The sequence below is a fragment of the Schistocerca nitens genome, chromosome 6, assembly GCF_023898315.1.
Source record: "Schistocerca nitens isolate TAMUIC-IGC-003100 chromosome 6, iqSchNite1.1, whole genome shotgun sequence".
NCBI classification, from domain to species: domain Eukaryota; kingdom Metazoa; phylum Arthropoda; class Insecta; order Orthoptera; family Acrididae; genus Schistocerca; species Schistocerca nitens.
In genome coordinates this window covers 74,697,490-74,717,930 of record NC_064619.1, presented here as the reverse complement: position 1 = coordinate 74,717,930, position 20,441 = coordinate 74,697,490, and the positions used below count along the sequence as shown (strand labels likewise).

The window sequence follows — 20,441 nt, the reverse complement described above, 5'->3', positions numbered from 1 at the left end:
GTGTCTTTCAGTTCTGCCTGTCTGCAAATTAACGTATCATCTTCACGGCAATTAGCAACCTATCTTCTACTTCACATTGTTGATATTCCTATCTGGATTTCCATTATTGGTAATATTAGTTGTTTTCTTTCCTCGTGTTGCGGCGGTGCTGGTCGTGCTCTCACTAGATAATCTTCAGGTTGTCTGGCCTTTCACTGTACAATTGTAGATACTGGCTTAGCCGAAAGGCAGCGTTCATGAAAATTCGGCTAAATACCTACCACGCGAAGGCCACATTATTCTAGTATTGAGTGGTTGCTGATAGTAAATTAAACTATCGAACGTTCGGAATGCTTGCATGAGTCATCAGAAAAAAAGTGAAAACTTCCTTTAATTTGGATTATCCTCTTTATAACGCAGGAAATGGCTATCAAGTCCGCATTTAATATCCCGACATCAATTTTACAGTGTTACTGCACCTGTTACAAGTTCACACCCGAAAGCAGGAAGAAAGTACTTAGTCCGATCCGATACTTTAAACGTCCTAAACAGTCATTGACCCATGAATATTTGCGATTTCACACATTCAGACGTTCAGTAGATTTCTTGCAAAGAAGTGTTCGCCATAATGTCTCGCTATCTGCACGAAACACACCACGCGAAATTTATGTATGACTTTCAATGTTCACACGCGAATATCTCATAAACTAAACCACTCAGAAAGCTCTAACTTTCAGAAGATACTGAATACTGCATTTGTTTTTCGTTGACGAGACGAGAACCATCAAACGTGAGGATTTCTTCATTCTGATACAAATTTGATCAGCGCAGTTTAACATAGGTGTTCACCAGAAGACGGCTTCCGAGCGACTACATCGACTCATAGATCTGAGGGACTAAGCCTTACTCAAATACGCGGGTGATGCTGAATTACTATTGGCTAGTATGTTAAACAGCCAACCAGATCGCCTCGAGCACTTCTATACTTGTGGTATTTCTTATGTCAGCCAATCAATGTACCAAAAGTAATTTAACTAGAAATGTCGTAATTCCGAAACTAAATAAAATTTGATGAAAACAAAGTACGATTCCTTTCCACAGAATAAATTACTAATGAATTTAATTTTCAACTCCCCTTCTGGCTGCCCTTTACAAAATCAAGCTCACTCGGACATAAGTCACAAATAACTCTATTGCACAAAAACTTTCTCACGCATTCATTTACGTAGTTTTAGTAAAATACCATATTCTTACTTTACGTATGTCCTCCATTCACTCTCTGTCCCTCCAAAGCCCAATAAAATAACAATGTCTCAATGTACTGTTAATTATGTCAGAAATCTGTGGCAATGAAACTAAAGAAAATTCCCGAAAATTAGATTATATGAACATGTCCCCTTCGTTGTAGTTTCAGTTGATGCTATAGATAAATACATTATAGTCCTTAATGGGTTTCACAATGCCAGCACGGTTATTATGTGTTTTAGGTAAAAATTTTCATCCCCAAAAGTATAGAAGTTATTGATTTGAAATTTTAGAAGTATGCTTCTGTTATCCATAGAATTTGGTACACTAAGTATGAATAAGATCGATTAATATTTAATAGTACTTCTTCAGATTCATAGAGAGTATGTGTAACGTCCGTCTCGCCCGGCCCTGTAGCCAGATTCAGCAGTACCGGTGTGAGAACCAAAATCTGCTCTCCTCCGGGCTCCAAGGCAAGCTATGCTCTCAAATGTACAAACTGCTGAGGTCATTGGTCGCTAGATTTACACACTGCTTAAACTCACTTATGCTAAGGACAACACACACACCAAAATGGTTCAAATGGCTCTAAGCACTATGGGACTTAACATCTGAGACCATCAGTCCCCTAGACTTAAAACTAACCTAAGGACATCACACACATCCATGCCCGAGGCAGCGCGATTCCGGACTGAAGCGCCTAGAACCTCCCGGCCACAATGGCCTGCAACACACACAACCATGCCCAAGGGAGGACTCGAACCTCCGACGGGAGAGACTGCGCAATCCGTGACATTGCGCCCCTAACCACGCGGCCACTCCGCGCGGCAGCTACGCTTTGAATAAGCACTCCGTCTCCAAGCCACAAGTGTACCATCGGGACCATCCGACCGCCGTGTCATCCTCAGCTGAGGATGCGGATAGGAAGGGCGTGTGGTCAGCACACCGCTCTCCCAGTCGTTACGATGGTTTTCTTTGACCGGAGCCGCAACTATTCGGTCGAGTGGTTCCTCAATTGGCATCACGAGGCTGAGAGCACCCCGAAAAATGGCAACAGCACATGGTAGCCCAGATGGTCACCCATCCAAGTGCTGGCCACGCCCGACAGCGCTTAACTTCGGTGATCTGACGGGAACCGGTGTATCCACTGCGGCAAGGCCGTTGCCCTACGCTTTGAATGCAAGGTGACAACTCGTAATAATTTGCTACGTTACAGTGTTTGAAGCAAGTATACAAATAACGTATGAAAGTAGATGTAATGTTAATAACTTACATAAAGCATGCTTTAAACAAAACATAAAAGAGTCTATAGTTTCAGACTAGCATCACAGGAATATAATAATTTGGAAGATATCGTAACAGCTAACTCCGTTTACAAAAAAAAAAAAAAATGGCTCTGAGCACTATGGGACTCAGCTTCTGAGGTCATTAGTCCCCTAGAACTTAGAACTAGTTAAACCTAACTAACCTAAGGACATCACACACATCCATGCCCAAGGCAGGATTCGAACCTGCGACCGTAGCGGTCTCGCGGTTCCAGACTGCAGCGCCTAGAACCGCGCGGCCACTTCGTCCGGCTAACTCCGTTTACAGTTTCGTGGTTTATTTTTCGCTACTGTTGAGATAATTGTAATAAAACAATAATCAAAAAATGGACATCAAGCTATGATGATTCGATGGCGTTAGCTGTTTGTCTCATATTGTCATTAGATACTGAAATCACAACCTCCGGGATAATTTAGTACATGATTCTAGGCTTCCGTCCGTTCACGGGATGATAAGAAACTACAGCATATAAAATAATACTGCTTCCAAAGTAATCAGTAGTGCAGCTCTATTGTCGTGACATGAACTTCCCTCACTTCGTTCATTCATTGTGCGAGCACAGAATTTTGCCCTGAATGCACGGACTCCAGCAGAATCTAGTGAGACGCTGCGGCAACCTCTTAGGGTGTGGGGGGCAGGATGGTAACCTCCAAACGTCTTGTGGCAATTTGCATCACAAATCACTGCGGTGGTTGCCAGGCGACGCGGCAGTCGGGCGATGCTGACAGACGCCGCCAGAGTGCCACGACCAAAGCTGAAGGATTTCACGTGATTTGTAAAGTAGAAGACTAAAGGATCCACATCTACATGCATACTCTGCAAATCACACTTAACTGGCTTGCAGAGGGTTCAACCTCACAATAATTCTCTATTACTCCAGTCTCGAACATTGTGCAGAAAAAACGGACACCTATATCTTTCCGTGCGAGTTCTGATTGCCCTTATTTTGTTACGATGATCGTTTCTCCACATTTCCGCATTCGGAGGAGAAAGTTGGTGATTGAAGTTTCGTGAGAAGATTTCGCCGCAACGAAAAACTCGTTTCTCTTAATGATGTCCACCGCAAATCCCGTATCATGTCAGTGACACTCTTTCCCCTATTTCCCGATAATACATAACATTTTGGCCTTCTTTGAACTTTCTCGATGTACTCGCTGCCCGTTGTGGCCGAGCGGTTTTAGGCGCTTCAGTCCGGAACTGGCGCTGCTGCTACGGTCGCAGATTCGAATCCTGCCTCGGGCATGGATGTGTGTGATGTCCTTAGGTTAGTGAGGTTTAAGTAGTTCTAAGTCTAGGGGACTGATGACCTCAGATGTTGTCCCATAGTGCTCAGAGCCATTTGAACCACTTTTCAATGTACTCCGTTAATGCTGTCTGGTAAGGATCTCACACTGCCGAACAGTACTCCAAAATAGGACGGACAAACGTAGTAGAGGCAGTCTCTTTAATAGATCTGTTACATTTTCTAAGTGTTCTGCCAATGAAACACTGTCTTCTGTTTGCCTTCCCCACAGCTTATTCTATGTGTTCTTTCCAGCTTAAGTTGTTTATAATTGTAATCCCTAGGTATTTAGTTGAATCTACGGCCTTTAGATTTATCAAAACTATACATGATAGTCTGATTTGTCGAGTAACAGAAGTTTAACGGGTCCCTTTCCGCAATTATGTGGAGTACATCATACTTTCCATTATTTAAGATAAAATGCTTTCACGCCATACATATGTCTTTTCTAAATTATTTGCAATTTGTTATGTTTTGACCTTCTCATGACTTTACTACAAGATAAACGTCAGTCTTTGATTAGTAATCAAAACATCCTCAGTCCCGGGTTCGAATCCCGCCACTGCTTAAGTTTTGATTAACATCAGCATTGGCGACCGAAGAATTCCGGCATAAGAAGTCACCCTCGTTTTGCCAAGGGCCTTGTCAAGAGGGTGGAGGAGCGGACAGACGTTCAGGGCACTCCCTTGTCTTTGGGGTGGGAAACTGACCCTAAAGGAGGAAGAATCATCAGTGATCAACGGCATGAGGATGCAGAAGGCAATGGAAAACACTGCATTATAGACACATAACGTGTATCCACAGGACATGTGGCCTGTAATTTAAAAAGTGTCATGATGATCACTCCCCCACTCCATTGGCAAAAGGTTCTGGAATAGTTCCCCATTCGGTTCTCTGGAAGGGGACTCCCAAGGAGCAGGATACTATTAAAAAACATTGAATAACTAACGAAAGGATAACGTTCTACGGCTCGGAGCGTGGAATGTCAGACGCTCGAACTTGGTAGGGAAGCTAGAAAATCTGGAAAGCGAAATACAAAGACTCAATCTAGATTTAGTAGAGGTCAGTGAAGTGAGATGGAAATAAGACAAGGATTTCTGGTCAGATAAGTATAGGGTAATATCAACAGCAGCAGAATATCGTATAACGGGAGTAGAATTCGTTATGAATAGGAAGGTAGGGAAGAGTGTGTGTTACAGTGAACAGTTCAGTGATAGGGTTGTTCTTACCACAATCGACAACAAGCCATCACCGACAATGATTTTTCAGGTATACATGACGACGTCACAAGCTAAAGGTGAAGAGATAAAGAAAGTGTATGAGGATATTGGAAGAGTAATACAGTACGTAAATGGAGATGAAAATATAATACTCATGGGGGACTGGAACGCAGTTGTAGGGGAAGAAGGAGAAGAAAAAGTTAAAGAATAATATGGGCTTTGGACAAGGAATAACAGAGGTGAATGGCTAATTGAGTTCTGTAATAAATGTCAGCCGGTAATAGCGAATACCCTGTTCAAGAATCGTAAGAGGAGGAGGTATACTTGGAAAAGGCCGGTAATACGGGAAGATTTCAGTTAGATTGCATCATGGTCAGGCAGAGATTCCGAAATCAGATATTGGATTGTAAGGCTTACCCAAGAGCAGATATAGGCTCAGATCACAATGTAGTAATGATGAAGAATAGGCTGAAGTTTAAGAGATTAGTCAGAAAGAGTCAGTATGCAAAGAACTGGGATACGAAAGTACTAAGGAGTGACGAGACACGCTTGAAGTTCTCTAAGGCTACAGATACAGCGACAATGAATAGCTAAGTAGGCAGTACAGCTGAAGAGGAATGGATGTCTCTAAAAAGGGCAATCACAGAAGTTGGAAAGAAAAACATAGGTACAAAGAAGATAACTCCGAAGAAACCATGGGTAACAAAAGAATTGCTTCACCTGATAGGTGAAAGAAGGAAGTACAAAAATGTTCAGGAAAATTCAGGAATACAGATATACAAGTCGCTGAGGAATGAAATAACTAGGAAGTGCAGGGAAGCTAGGACGAAATGGCTGCATGAAAAATGTGAAGAAATCGATAACGAAATAGCAGTCGGAAGAACTGACTCAGCATATGGGAAAGTCAAAACAACCTTCGCTAAAATTAAAAACATGGATAGTAACATTAAGAGCGCAACTTGAATTCTACTGTTAAATGCAGAGGAGAGAGCGGATAGGTGGGAAGAGCACACTGAAGGCCTCTACGAGGGGGAAGATTTGTTTGAAGTGATAGAAGAAGAGACAGGAGTAGATTTAGAAGAGATAAGGGATCCAGTATTAGAGTGAGAATTTAAGAGAGATTTGCAGGACTGCAGTGCAATATATACATAAATGCGAATGCTATCAGTAAATTGCTTGTTATATTCCTTGCATATATCCAAGTACTGAATGAACAACCTAGGAAGTGGTGCATTTGTTTCCTATGTCTACACCACAAGGACTCGTAGATTACTTTGATGAATATCTGCCAAACAGCCTAGCGTCTGATTCTCGTATCCTACAAACCGCTTGTCAACATTTCAGCTTGCCTGGACTGAAAGATGAAGTCATACTCGCTACTTCGAAAAGAGTAAAAACAGAATTGTGACAAATTAAAAGTCCACGGTTTACAATAACATTATTTTGTAATATGAATCCATGTTGACAATTAATCGACCGTGATTGTTTCAAAAGTATGAAAGCTTTCCAGGTACCGCTACTAAACACAAAATTGGTTTACTGCTACATTATTCATTTAGTGACATTTTTCGAGGTGCTACCTCATCATCAGGGGGTATTGGCAATACAAAAACGTTTAACATTAGTGTGTAAAGGTAATAAGTTTCTGTACACGACTGTTGTGATCATTCTGTGGAGAGAGAGAGAGAGAGAGAGGGACGGATAATCTAGTATTACGCGATGTCACTTTTTATATTAGGTCAAACACTCCCTTCGCCCCTGTAGCTTGGTATTCTTCTTGTGATGTGCTGAGGTATCGCTGTTTCCACCGCTCTCTTGAATTTCACCATTGCTCACAAACTTCACAAGGGTGACTTTATAACACGATAACACAAAACAAACCATCTGTCGAGAAAACGAGATGGCGGTCAAAACAAGGCTAGTTTCGATATCTATATGTCGATACTGGTGTTGTCAGGAGAAATGTCTTCTGCATATCTTGCAGTCGTATTACTGATGTTGATTGGCATAATATATTACAAAATGAATGACTGTGCCAGTTTTATAATACAAACGACGGTATAATTTTTTTTTTTATTTTAAGAATTGCAAAGGTACTTCTGGGATTTGTACTCATATACAACCTTAATGTCATATACTTACTATTTTAAGAGTACTGAATTGAAATTCGTAAAGAAGTGTGAATTTTTTAACTCTCTCATATCATTTATGATGCCATTTCTTGACTTATAGCCATGGATGGATATTTCCATTTCCTGCAAGATGTCCATTCTCCAGGTTATTTCCTGAGTATGCAGTACTTTAGGTCGTTGTCTGCTGCAACACCGTGTCCTGTTTCATTTACATGTTTTGGTATAGGTGACTTATTAGCTTTATCGAGTCTGAAACAATCAATGTCTTCTTTACACTGGTTTTAAAATTTCTTCCTGTTTGGCCAATGTAGTATTTGTTGCAATGACAACATGTAATTTTATAAATTCCTTAATTGCTCAGTTTTTCTGCATGTTACTTGATGGCATGGGCCAGTTTCTTAAGTTGTTGTGAGTGGAAAAACTGATCCTGATATCGGCTACAAAGTTAGGAGAAAGTTACATTCAATTTTTGAAAACCAATACGAATTTCAAACCTCTTTTTCAGGGGAAAATAGCCACCAAGCAATTCAAGGTAGCAAAGGTCTCCATATTCCACCCAATGCAAAGCTCATTTCCCTTGATGTAGTAAACTTATACGAGATGTTACCTACTTGCCACGCAGATCGCTAACATGACAGGCAATGCAAGAAACAACATTAAACTGAAACGAACAATGATTTTCAAATATTGTAGTTCATGCGAACGTTCGGTTCTACCAGTTCCATAAACACAAGATGTTAAGGTCTCTCGGTGACCACACGCACTATTTGTAAAACGCTACACGAACTAACTACGTGGCAGCTTCGAGGTTCCTTATACACACTGTCACAGGAGGAATGTTCAGTATTCAGTGGTACGACAGGAAAGACCATACGAAGCAATAATGTCTAGTAAACGTGGGTTATAAAATGCGCACCTTAAGAGCTACGAGCACTTCTTTTTTTTCAGTAGAAGAGATGTGTTTCACAGTAGCGAAGAAGAACAAGTGCTCATACGTCATAAGGTATGCGCGTTAGAGCACTCGTTTACTTGACATTTTTCTTGTTTTGATCTATATTACAACCTCTCAAAATACGAAAAGCAAATAACTTGGAATAGAAAAGATTTGTTTCACAGTATCCAAGATCAAGAAGTATTCATAGCTCTTTAGGTATGCATTATAGAGTCCTTGTTTGCTAGACTTCGTATGATCGTTCCTGTCATATCTCTGAATATCGACCACTCCTGCAACGATACCCTGTATACCCACCGTGTCATCCGGAGCGGATCGCGTCTAAAACGCTAGCGCTCCCACGTCCAGTGCTCAAAATGCGTCTTCTCTACATACTGAATTATTAATAACTTCTTCTATTGTGAACTTATCACAGCTTTTTGATGCATGTATGTATTGAACTGGGGACCTAGAAACGACGGAGAGGCTTCGTCCCTGCCGTAGCCCTCAGTGGTACACAACTCCACAACAGGCTACAGCAATCCACTCACCCCACCGCCACCCCACACCGAACCCAGAGTTATTGTGCGATTGGGCCCCCAGTAGAACCCCCTGGAACGTCTCATACTAGACGACCTTAACTCCAAATCTTTGCGTGGTAGAATAAGTAGTACTACCACATTTGATCCCTCCATGAACCATGGACCTTGCCGTTGGTGGGGAGGCTTGCGTGCCTCAGCGATACAGATGGCCGTACCGTAGGTGCAACCACAACGGAGGGGTATCTGTTGAGAGGTCAGACAAACATGTGGTTCCTGAAGAGGGGCAGCAGCCTTTTCAGTAGTTGCAGGGGCAACAGTCTGGATGATTGACTGATCTGGCCTTGTAACATTAACCAAAACGGCCTTGCTGTGCTGATACTACGAACGGCTGAAAGCAAGGGGAAACTACAGCCGTAATTTTTCCCGAGGACATGCAGCTTTACTGTATGATTAAATGATGATGGCGTCCTCTTGCGTAAAATATTCCGGAGGTAAAATAGTTCCCCATTCGGATCTCTGGACGGGGACTACGCAAGAGGACGTCGTTATCAGGAGAAAGAAAACTGGCGTTCTACGGATCGGAGCGTGGAATGTCAGATCCCTTAATCGGGCAGGTAGGTTAGAAAATTTAAAAAGGGAAATGGATAGGTTAAAGTTAGATATAGTGGGAATTAGTGAAGTTCGGTGGCAGGAGGAACAAGACTTTTGGTCAGGTGAATACAGGGTTATAAATACAAAATCAAATAGGGGTAATGCAGGAGTAGGTTTAATAATGAATAAAAAAAATAGGAGTGCGGGTTAGCTACCACAAACAGCATAGTGAACGCATTATTGTGGCCAAGATAGACACAAAGCCCATGCCTACTACAGTAGTACAAGTTTATATGCCAACTAGCTCTGCAGATGATGAAGAAATAGATGAAATGTATGACGAGATAAAAGAAATTATTCAGGTAGTGAAGGGAGACGAAAATTTAATAGTCATGGGTGACTGGAATTCGTCAGTAGGAAAAGGGAGAGAAGGAAACATAGTAGCTGAATATGGATTGGGGGGAAGAAATGAAAGAGGAAGCCGCCTTGTAGAATTTTGCACAGAGCATGACTTAATCATAGCTAACACTTGGTTCAAGAATCATAAAAGAAGGTTGTATACCTGGAAGAATCCTGGAGATACTAAAAGGTATCAGATAGATTATATAATGGTAAGACAGAGATTTAGGAACCAGGTTTTAAATTGTAAGACATTTCCAGGGGCAGATGTGGACTCTGACCACAATCTATTGGTTATGAACTGCAGATTGAAACTGAAGAAACTGCAAAAAGGTGGGAATTTAAGGAGATGGGACCTGGAAAAACTGAAAGAACCAGAGGTTGTAGAGAGTTTCAGGGAGAGCATAAGGGAACAATTGACAGGAATGGGGGAAAGAAATACAGTAGAAGAAGAATGGGTAGCTCTGAGGGATGAAGTAGTGAAGGCAGCAGACGATCAAGTAGTTAAAAAGACGAGGGCTAATAGAAATCCTTGGGTAACAGAAGAAATATTGAATTTAATTGATGAAAGGAGAAAATATAAAAATGCAGTAAATGAAGCAGGCAAAAAGGAATACAAACGTCTCAAAAATGAGATTGACAGGAAGTGCAAAATGGCTAAGCAGGGATGGCTAGAGGACAAATGTAAGGATGTAGAGGCTTGTCTCACTAGGGGTAAGATAGATACTGCCTACAGGAAAATTAAAGAGACCTTTGGAGAGAAGAGAACCACTTGTATGAATATCAAGAGCTCAGATGGCAACCCAGTTCTAAACAAAGAAGGGAAGGCAGAAATGTGGAAGGAGTATATAGAGGGTTTCTACAAGGGCGATGTATTTGAGGACAGTATTATGGAAATGGAAGAGGATGTAGATGAAGACGAAATGGGAGATAAGATACTGCGTGAAGAGTTTGACAGAGCACTGAAAGACCTGAGTCGAAACAAGGCCCCGGGAGCACACAACATTCCATTAGAACTACTGATGACCTTGGGAGAGCCAGTCATGACAAAACTCTTACCATCTGGTGAGCAAGATGTATGAGACAGGCGAAATACCCTCAGACTTCAAGAAGAATATAATAATTCCAATCCCAAAGAAAGCAGGTGTTGACAGATGTGAAAATTACCGAACTATCAGTTTAATAAGTCAACGGCTGCAAAATACTAACGCGAATTCTTTACAGACGAATGGAAAAACTGGTAGAAGCGGACCTCGGGGAAGATCAGTTTGGATTCCGTAGAAATGTTGGAACACGTGAGGCAATACTAACCTTACGACTTATCTTAGAAGAAAGATTAAGAAAAGGCAAACCTACGTTTGTAGCATTTGTAGACTTAGAGAAAGCTTTTGACAATGTTAACTGGAATACTCTCTTTCAAATTCTGAAGGTGGCAGTGGTAAAATGCAGGGAGCGAAAGGCTATTTACAATTTGTACAGAAACCAGGTGGCAGTTATAAGAGTCGAGGGGCATGAAAGGGAAGCAGTGGTTGGGAAAGGAGTGAGACAGGGTTGTAGCCTCTCCCCGATGTTATTCAATCTGTATATTGAGCAAGCAGTAAAGGAAACAAAAGAAAAACTGCGGAGTAGGTATTAAAATTCATGGAGATGAAGTAAAAACTTTGAGGTTCGCCGATGACATTGTAATACTGTCAGAGACAGCAAAGGACTTGGAAGAGCAGTTGAACGGAATGGACAGTGTCTTGAAAGGAGGATATAAGATGAACATCAACAAAAGCAAAACGAGGATAATGGAATGTAGTCAAATTAAATCGGTTGATGCTGAGGGGATTAGATTAGGAAATGAGACACTTAAAGTAGTAAAGGAGTTTTGCTATTTGGGGAGTAAAATAACTGATGATGGTCGAAGTAGAGAGGATATAAAATGTAGACTGGCAATGGCAAGGAAATCGTTTCTGAAGAAGAGAAATTTGTTAACGTCGAGTATAGATTTAAGTGTCAGGAAGTCGTTTCTGAAAGTATTTGTATGGAGTGTAGCCATGTATGGAAGTGAAACATGGACGATAACTAGTTTGGACAAGAAGGGAATAGAAGCTTTCAAAATGTGGTGCTACAGAAGAATGCTGAAGATAAGGTGGCTAGATCACGTAACTAATGAGGAGGTATTGAATAGGATTGGGGAGAAGACAAGTTTGTGGCACAACTTGACTAGAAGAAGGGATCGGTTGGTAGGACATGTTTTGAGGCATCAAGGGATCACAAATTTAGCATTGGAGGGCAGCGTGGAGGGTAAAAATCGTAGAGGGAGACCAAGAGATGAATACACTAAGCAGATTCAGAAGGATGTAGGCTGCAGTAGGTACTGGGAGATGAAGAAGCTTGCACAGGATAGAGTAGCATGGAGAGCTGCATCAAACCAGTCTCAGGACTGAAGACCACAACAACAACAACAACCACCTTTGATGTTACGACGTATAATAATCTACTCCTTATCACTGGTTCCTAGAACTTTCGAAACTGAGCGCGCTTTTCATCTGGCGGTAGCACTGTCTTGGTATCGTCAGCTATGCCCTAGTGTTACTGGTCACACACAGAATTAGTATGCAGAGAGGTGCTGTTGGAATTCCACAAGAAACGAACGTGCGCAGTCACGTCATACATTAATTGTCGGAAGAATTTGGTAGAAAGTATGAAAGTAGTATGAAACTTGGAAGTATTACGTTGGGGCGTAGAGTAAAAGTGATTTCTGCGCCTCGGTTTATCTTGTGGCTAGCGTACAACGTACAGTTGAAATAGCATTTTTAGCAGTAACTTTCGCGGCGGAAAATATAACTGCAAAACGCTTCCGTGGTCAACGATTACCTAGTAAATTAGCATGAAAATGCAACAGAGCAATGACTACTTCAGGACGAATGTGAAATGAGCTAACTGTTAATACAAGAGTGGATGAGTTTAGACATTGTTATAGAGTGCGTTCTGTGACAAAAAGGATGTTAAAACGAAGTGATATTTGTCTGCACTGTTCTTATTTCAAGGTGACGTTTCCCATCTCAATTTGGAGACTTCAACATTTGAAAAGTATAAGAGACATGTGTTCGTACAAGGGCATGATCAAGTTTGTTTAGCAACAAAATGTGTTCTCTCTGTGAAGCTACAATACCCGATTCCGACAGCCACACATGAAGTAAAGTAGATATACTCGTAAAAGGGCTTGTACAACACTGACAGTTTCTGCAAGTTATCTCTCCAATAGAGAGGTATTGGATGGCCTACACATACTACTTCCCCGCTAACAAAACTCTGTCTCGAAATCTGGCAGAAAACACAAAGAGATTCTGGTTGTATGTAACGAATACCAGCGACAAGATGCAGTCAATACCTTCACTGCACCGAGCGAGGTGGCGCAGTGGTTAGCACACTGGACTCGCATTCGGGAGGACGACGGTTCAATCCCGTCTCCGGCCATCCTGATTTAGGTTTTCCGTGATTTCCCTAAATCCTTTCAGGCAAATGCCGGGATGGTTCGTTTCAAAGGGCATGGCCGATTTCCTTCCCCATCCTTCTCTAACCCGAGCTTGCGCTCCGTCTCTAATGACCTCGTTGTCGACGGGACGTTAAACACTAATCTCCTCCTCCTCCTTCACTGCATACCTTCACTACACGACAAAAATGGTGACGTTAATTATGACAGTGCCATTCAAGCGGAGTTACTGAATCCGGCTTTCCGAAACTCCTTCACAGAAGAGGACGAAGTACATATTCCAAAATTCAATCAAGAACAGCTGCTAACATGAGTAACTTAGAAGTAGATGTCATCGGTGCAACGAAGCCGCTTGAAGCATTTAATAGAGTGAAGATCTCCAGTCCGGTTTGTACACCGTCAGGTTGCTTTCACAGCATGCTGATACGATAGCTCCATACTTAGCCATTATACATAACCGCTCGTAGAAACATCCATACCCAAAGACTGGACAGCTGCACAAATCACACCAATTCCCATGAAATTAGATCGGGTGAATTTGCTGAATCACACTCCCATATCAACAACATCGATTTTGCAGTAGGACTGTGTTCGAATATTATGAACTACCTTGACGATAGCCAATAAAGATTCAGAAAATATCGTTTCAGTGAAACACAACTAGCTCTTTATTCTCACGAAGTAATGACTGCTGTTGACAGAGGATGTCAAATTTACTTCACATTTTTAGATTTCCAGAAGGGTTTTGATACCGTTAATCACAAACGACTTCTAATCAAAATGCGTGCCTGTGGAGTATCGTCTCACCCGTGTGTCTGGATTCGTGATTTCCTGTTAGAAGGTCACAGTTCGTAATAACTGGCGGAAAACCATCGAGTAAAAAGTAATATCTGGCGTTTTTCAAGGATTGGATGAAGGCCCTCGTTGTTCTTGATACACATAAACGATTTAGTAGACAATCTGAGCAGCCCTCTTAGATTGTTTGCAGAGGATGCTGTCATATAAAGTCATCCGATGATCAAAACCAATTGCAAAATGATTTAGACAAGGTATCTGTACGATGAAAAAATTCGCAATTGATTCGAACTTATGAAACGTATGAAGTAATCCACACGAGCACTAAAAATAATCCTTTAAATTTCAGTTACACGATAAATCACACAAACCTTAAGGCTGAAAACTCAGCTAAACGCTTAGGTTATAATTACGAATAACTTAAACTGAAACGATGAAATAGATAATGTTGTATGAAAAGGAAAGCAAAGACTGCGATTAATTAGTAGAACACATAGAAGATGCAGCAGGTCTACGAAAGAGACCGCTTGTACTACACTTCCCCACCTCTTCTGGAGTACTGCTCCGCGGTGTGGGATCCACATCGGATAGGACTGACGGAGAACATTGAAAAAGTTCAAAGAATGGCACCTCGTTATCACGAAATTAGGAAGAGAGTACGACGGGTGTGATACACGAATTTCGTCGCAGTGAGTGAAACAAAGGTGTTTTTCGCCGAGGCAAGAACTTCTCATGAAATTTCAGTCACCAACTTTCTCCTCAGAGTGTAGAAATATTTTTTTGGTACTCAGCTACATAAGCAGAAATGATCATCATAATACAATAAGAGAAATGAGAGCTCGCACGGAAAGATTGAAGTGTTCGCTTTTCCCGCGCTCTGTTCGAGAGTGTAACAGTGGATAAGTAGCTTGAAGGTGAATCGGTGAACCCTTCGCTAGGCACTTAATTGTGAATTGCAGGGTAATCAAAAAAATGGTTCAAATGGCTCTGAGCACTATGCGACCCAACTTCTGAGGTCATCAATAGCCTAGAACTTAGAACTAATTAAACCTAACTAACCTAAAGACATCACACACATCCATGCCCGAGGCAGGATTCGAACCTGCGACCGTAGCGGTCGCTCGGTTCCAGACTGTAGCGCCCAGAACCGCACGGCCACTCCTGCAGGGTAATCATGTAGCTTTAGATGCAGATGAGGGTCGCTGGGATTCTAATGGAAAAACGCAATGGATGGTTTATTCTTACATCAGCATTAATATTCTAACAGCCGAGTGACAGCAAATCAAAAGTTTCTTCAGTATTCCTACCTATAGTGAGATGTATTGGGTTTTATATTATTAGATTCCACAGCAGCGTTTACTTACCTATATCATTTATACACAGGAGTAAGTTGTTATTGTGTTGCATATAACACACGGGAATTGGCAGAATTTTTCCACAATTGTCAAGAGGACGGTCTCTGTTCAAAAAGTGCACATTGCCGCGTTAGAGAAAGTAAATCGTACATTGCTGACCCCTAACACTGAAACATAGTTTGCTTGTTGTCTGCGTACAGTTCAGCAGAAACAATACATGAGTAAATTTGTAGGTGATTTTGAGATGCCGGCCGTAGTGGCCGAGCGGTTCTAGGCGCTTCAGGCTGGAACCGCGCTACCGCTACGTTCGCAGGTTCGAATCCTGGCTCGGGCATGGATGTGTGTGATGTCCTTAGGTTAGTTAGGTTTAAGTAGTTCTAAGTTGTAGGGGACTGATGACCTCAGATGTTAAGTCCCATAGTTCTCAGAGCCATTTGAACCATTTGTAGGTAAACAGAAAGCGAAATGTAGTACACAAAGATGCCACCTCTGCCTGTAGGAATATCTGTGATCCAGCTGATTGTGGAACTGAGCGTGAATGACATCATTCGATGGTGTTTCAGATCTATGTAAGAGTTCATCAGTTGTAGCGGCTGGAAATTGGAAGACAATCACAACCAGATGATTTCAGTGGGTGAGATGTCTCGAGAACGTGCCGGCCAGCAACAGTCGAATTATCTTTGTATTGAGATAGTGGCAGACAGCACTAAAAACATGCGATTCTCTGTTATCTTTTTGAAAGATGACATCATGGACGTGCCGGCCGAAGTGGCCGTGCGGTTAAAGGCGCTGCAGTCTGGAACCGCAAGACCGTTACGGTCGCAGGTTCGAATGCTGCCTCGGGCATGGATGTTTGTGATATCCTTAGGTTAGTTAGGTTTAACTAGTTCTAAGTTCTAGGGGACTAATGACCTCAGCAGTTGAGTCCCATAGTGCTCAGAGCCATTTGAACATCATGGACGCAACGAAGATCGAGCATAGCCGGAGGCATTGAAATGCACAAAATTAATGCCTCCCGTTCAGATTACTTTCTGTGCGAATCAGAGGTAGTCGTGTTGTGAATCCACGGCATCCCACATCATCACGGTACATGCAGCGTCCGCACAACGATGACTGTAACAGGACCAGACACATCTGTGTAGGCCTATTGGAATGCAATTTGGTCGGCGTTTGGCGTTTGAATTACACGCTCGTGCGGCATGCGACGGAAGGGAGCACAGCCGCTGCCTCTGCCCGCTGGCCGGTGGCGTTTTCTGCTCTGCCGAAAGCTGTTATGGCCTCGGGGCCATATGATCGCCGCTAAGTCCATCTGCATGGTTCAGACAAAGCGCAAACCACGTGAAGGATTTTTGCAAGGCCGTAGCGTCAGCAATCACTGTCAGTTGAACAGCGCCAATTGCTTTGTTATCGTTTGTGCACATGCACCGCAAGCCATACTAACAAAGGAACCTCCCCATCGCACCCCCCTCAGATTTAGTTATAAGTTGGCACAGTGGATAGGCCTTGAAAAACTGAACACAGATCAATCGAGAAAACAGGAAGAAGTTGTGTGCAACTATGAAAAAAATAAGCAAAATATACAAAACTGAGTAGTCCATTCGCAAGATAGGCAACATCAAAGGTTGTTAGGGCTCAGGAGCGCCGAGGTCCTGTGGTTAGCGTGAGTAGCTGCGGAACTAGAGGTCCTTGGTTCAAAACTTCCCACGAGTGAAAAGTTTAATTTTTTATGTAATCAACTTCGCTCTCCAAAATTCCAGGACATGTTCAGATTTACTTGGACATATGCAGAATTTGACGGCCTACACACGGAAATTTTGAAAACGTTAAAAACATATGTTTTGCAGAGCACAAGGAAAACTGTGCGACTGTGAAACTGTTGCATTCATTTGTTGCAGTTTATGTGACAAACTCTTATGTTTTCATCACTTTTTTGGGAGCGATTATCACATCCACAAGAAAACCTAAATCGGGCAAGGTAGAAGAATCTTTTTACCCAATCGCCAAGTGTACAAGTTAGGTGGGTCGACAACAGATTCCTGTCATGTGACGCACATGCCGTCACCAGTGTCGTATAGAATATATCAGACGTGTTTTCCTGTGGAGTATTCGGTTGACCTATGACTTTGCGATCAAATGTTTTCGGTTCCCATTGGAGAGGCACGTCCTTTCGTCTACTAATCGCACGGTTTTGCGGTGCGGTCGCAAAACAAACACTAAACTTATTACAGTGAACAGGGACGTCAATGAACGAACGGACAGATCATAACTTTGCGAAAATAAAGAAAATAAACTTTTCACTGGTGGGAAGTCTTGAACCAAGGACCTCTCGTTACGCAGCTGCTCACGCTAACCACGGGACCACGGCGTTCCTGAGCTCACCTTATCCTTGATGTTGCCTATCTTGCACATGGACTACTCAGTTTGTATATTTTCTTATTTTTTCATAGTTCCACACAACTTCTTCCTGTTTGCTCGATTGATCTGTGTTCAGTTTTTCAAGGCCTTTCCACATGCCAACTTATAACTAAATCTGAGGGGGGTGCGATGGGGAGGTTCCCTTGTAAGTAGAGAGCCTGCGGCGTCGCGGGTTTTGCTGTGCAGTACTGCAAATTAGGAATTCACCAACCTCAGAACGGCGTCTGCTCGATGTCCCTTCACTCGGCAACGTAGATACTTACAAGATGATGTAAAAGCAGCGTTGATAAAAAACACCATCTAATATCTACAATTACTGAAGCCGCGCAACTCCAGTAGTGAAATAAAGTTCTGTAGAAAAACTATCAAAAAAAATTCATCGGACTGTAAGATAATGGATTGGCTTCTGGAAAATAATGTCCGAAATTCCACACAAAAATGTTTATTTTTTTCTTATAAGCAAAGAAACGGTACTGTTCAGTCCACATTTAAACTATTGGTTAATTTCATCAAGTTCACAATTCATAGATTAATTTCGCACGCACAGCAGCCAGAAATCTGTCCAAATCCGTCCAGAATTAAACCACGTTTTCCACCACTGACATGAGTTATAACATTCGGTCCTTCTGATGGATTTCAAAAAAGAAATTGCTCGCCAAAAATGCTCAGTGGTTGAATACTGAAACATGCCACGTGGATACTGCGAAGGCCAAATTTTCACACGCGAATATCATTCCAACAAAACAGTTCTAAAACTTCCAAACTTCACAAAAGTGTCCGTAACTACATCAGCGTTAGTCACAACACATATCAATCGCGAAGAACTCAATATTCCTTTATTTTACACATTATTTTGACTGGCACTAGTAACATGACCGTCCCCGTTCAAAGCTAGCGAGAGACTCCCTTTCTTGTGGCCTCACTACCAGTATAACCATGAGGTAATGAGCGGGAACCGTCTCAATTCTGATTGGCTTACCATACTCGCAGCCAGTCAGAGTGGTCTCTCATGATCATACTCGCGCCAAAACTGGCCTGCACCAATCCTTACATACAGATGCATCTAAGTCATTCTGATATACAAATATTAAAGTAATGTTTAATAAACGAAAAGGAAACGGCAATAAATCTGGAAATATCCTTTAGGTACATATAATACTCCAGCTGACTTTCTGGCTGCTCTGTTACAATAGCAATCACACCTAGTCATAGGTCATCAGCAAAGTGGGTAAGCCGGCCGAAGTGGCCGTGCGGCTAAAGGCGCTGCAGTCTGGAACCGCAAGACCGCTACGGTCGCAGGTTCGAATCCTGCCTCGGGCATGGATGTTTGTGATGTCCTTAGGTTAGTTAGGTTTAACTAGTTCTAAGTTCTAGGGGACTAATGACCTCAGAAGTTGAGTCCCATAGTGCTCAGAGCCATTTGAACCATTTTTTGAACCAAAGTGGGTAAATTACCTATGAACATTTTCCCACAACAGGCTTTCATAACTCTTGCAGGTTACTGAAGACGGTATATAATGCAACATTAAAATCTGACGAATGTCCCACGTACACACTCTCATTCATTCACAAATACTCCCACTACAATCTTAGACACCAATAATAATTTTGTCTGATTTTTATATTACAAAAACGAAAAATAATTAAAGTTTTTGTATGAAAATCTCAGTTACTTAATTTCGCCCGCTGAGAGATCTGTTTATGTTTTTAGACAATACCAAAGGATAAACGATTATATTTCCTAACTGAATTTAGTTTCCAAAGTGTCGGTTTTTGACTTTTTGAGCAATTTTCTCCATCTCTGAAACAATGATGGTTATAAAGCTGAAATTTGGATACAATCTTCTCCTGAATGTCAAAAGGTAGTGTACCGATTTAGAAAATGATTAAATAATATTTAATATAATTTATTTAGGTTCTTATAGGTGGTGAATGTAAGGTCGCTAAGAAGTGACACAGGAGCCGTTCTCACGCTGCCGTAGTAGCAGGTGTACATGACTAATTGTCTAAGACACAAGTGGAGGTTGCTTTCACAGCCTCCGGCTCCAATACTGCGGGCTGTATAGCAACGAATGCTATCGGGCAGTAATTTGCGACGTTACAAGCCACGTGTCGTTTCATTTAGAAGAGGGTTTCATTACTCATCTAATGATACAATCATATCAGCAGAGTGTCTAGTATAAAATAAGTCATAGAGACAAAACGATTTACTTATAATGTATGCACCTCAGAAATCTGTAACTCTTGACATAATCACGTCACCATTTGGGCTGAACAGTAAAATTGGTGCTTTTAATAAGAAACATCGAGTGAGATAATCAAACGTTTCATAACTCTGTTAATTAAGATGAGAGAATGAATTTAACTGGAAATTAAAAAAATTCAGCGTAACTTATGAACGAAGAAAGATACGCTTACAGCATGGCACTGTGTATTGGAAGAGAGTACTAGTAACCATACACATTATACTTAATTGTTAAATTATTAGTTTTTATTGTTTAATGTTAAGTTCACAAATGTTTGCCTAGAGCTGAAATTCCATCAAATGTACAGAAATTCTGAATATAGTAACGAAAAGAGGAGAGAAAACCTCATGAAAATAGTATAAGATTCCAAGAGCATAAACAATATTCGCCGTTCAAAGTTCTGACTGTGAGTAATTAAACTCGGCTTTATGGGCGGACTGTGGTACTTAGAAGTCACCATAATACACGTTTTTGAGGCGGAATTTCAGTTACATGTACGTAT

General features: G+C 41.7%; 1 pseudogene; it reads right to left on the bottom strand.

Annotated features, from left to right (window-relative positions):
- Nucleotides 1–2,272: 2,272 nt before the first annotated feature.
- LOC126264073 (5S ribosomal RNA) lies at nucleotides 2,273–2,390 on the bottom strand (annotated as a pseudogene).
- Between the last annotated feature and the right edge of the window lie 18,051 nt (nucleotides 2,391–20,441).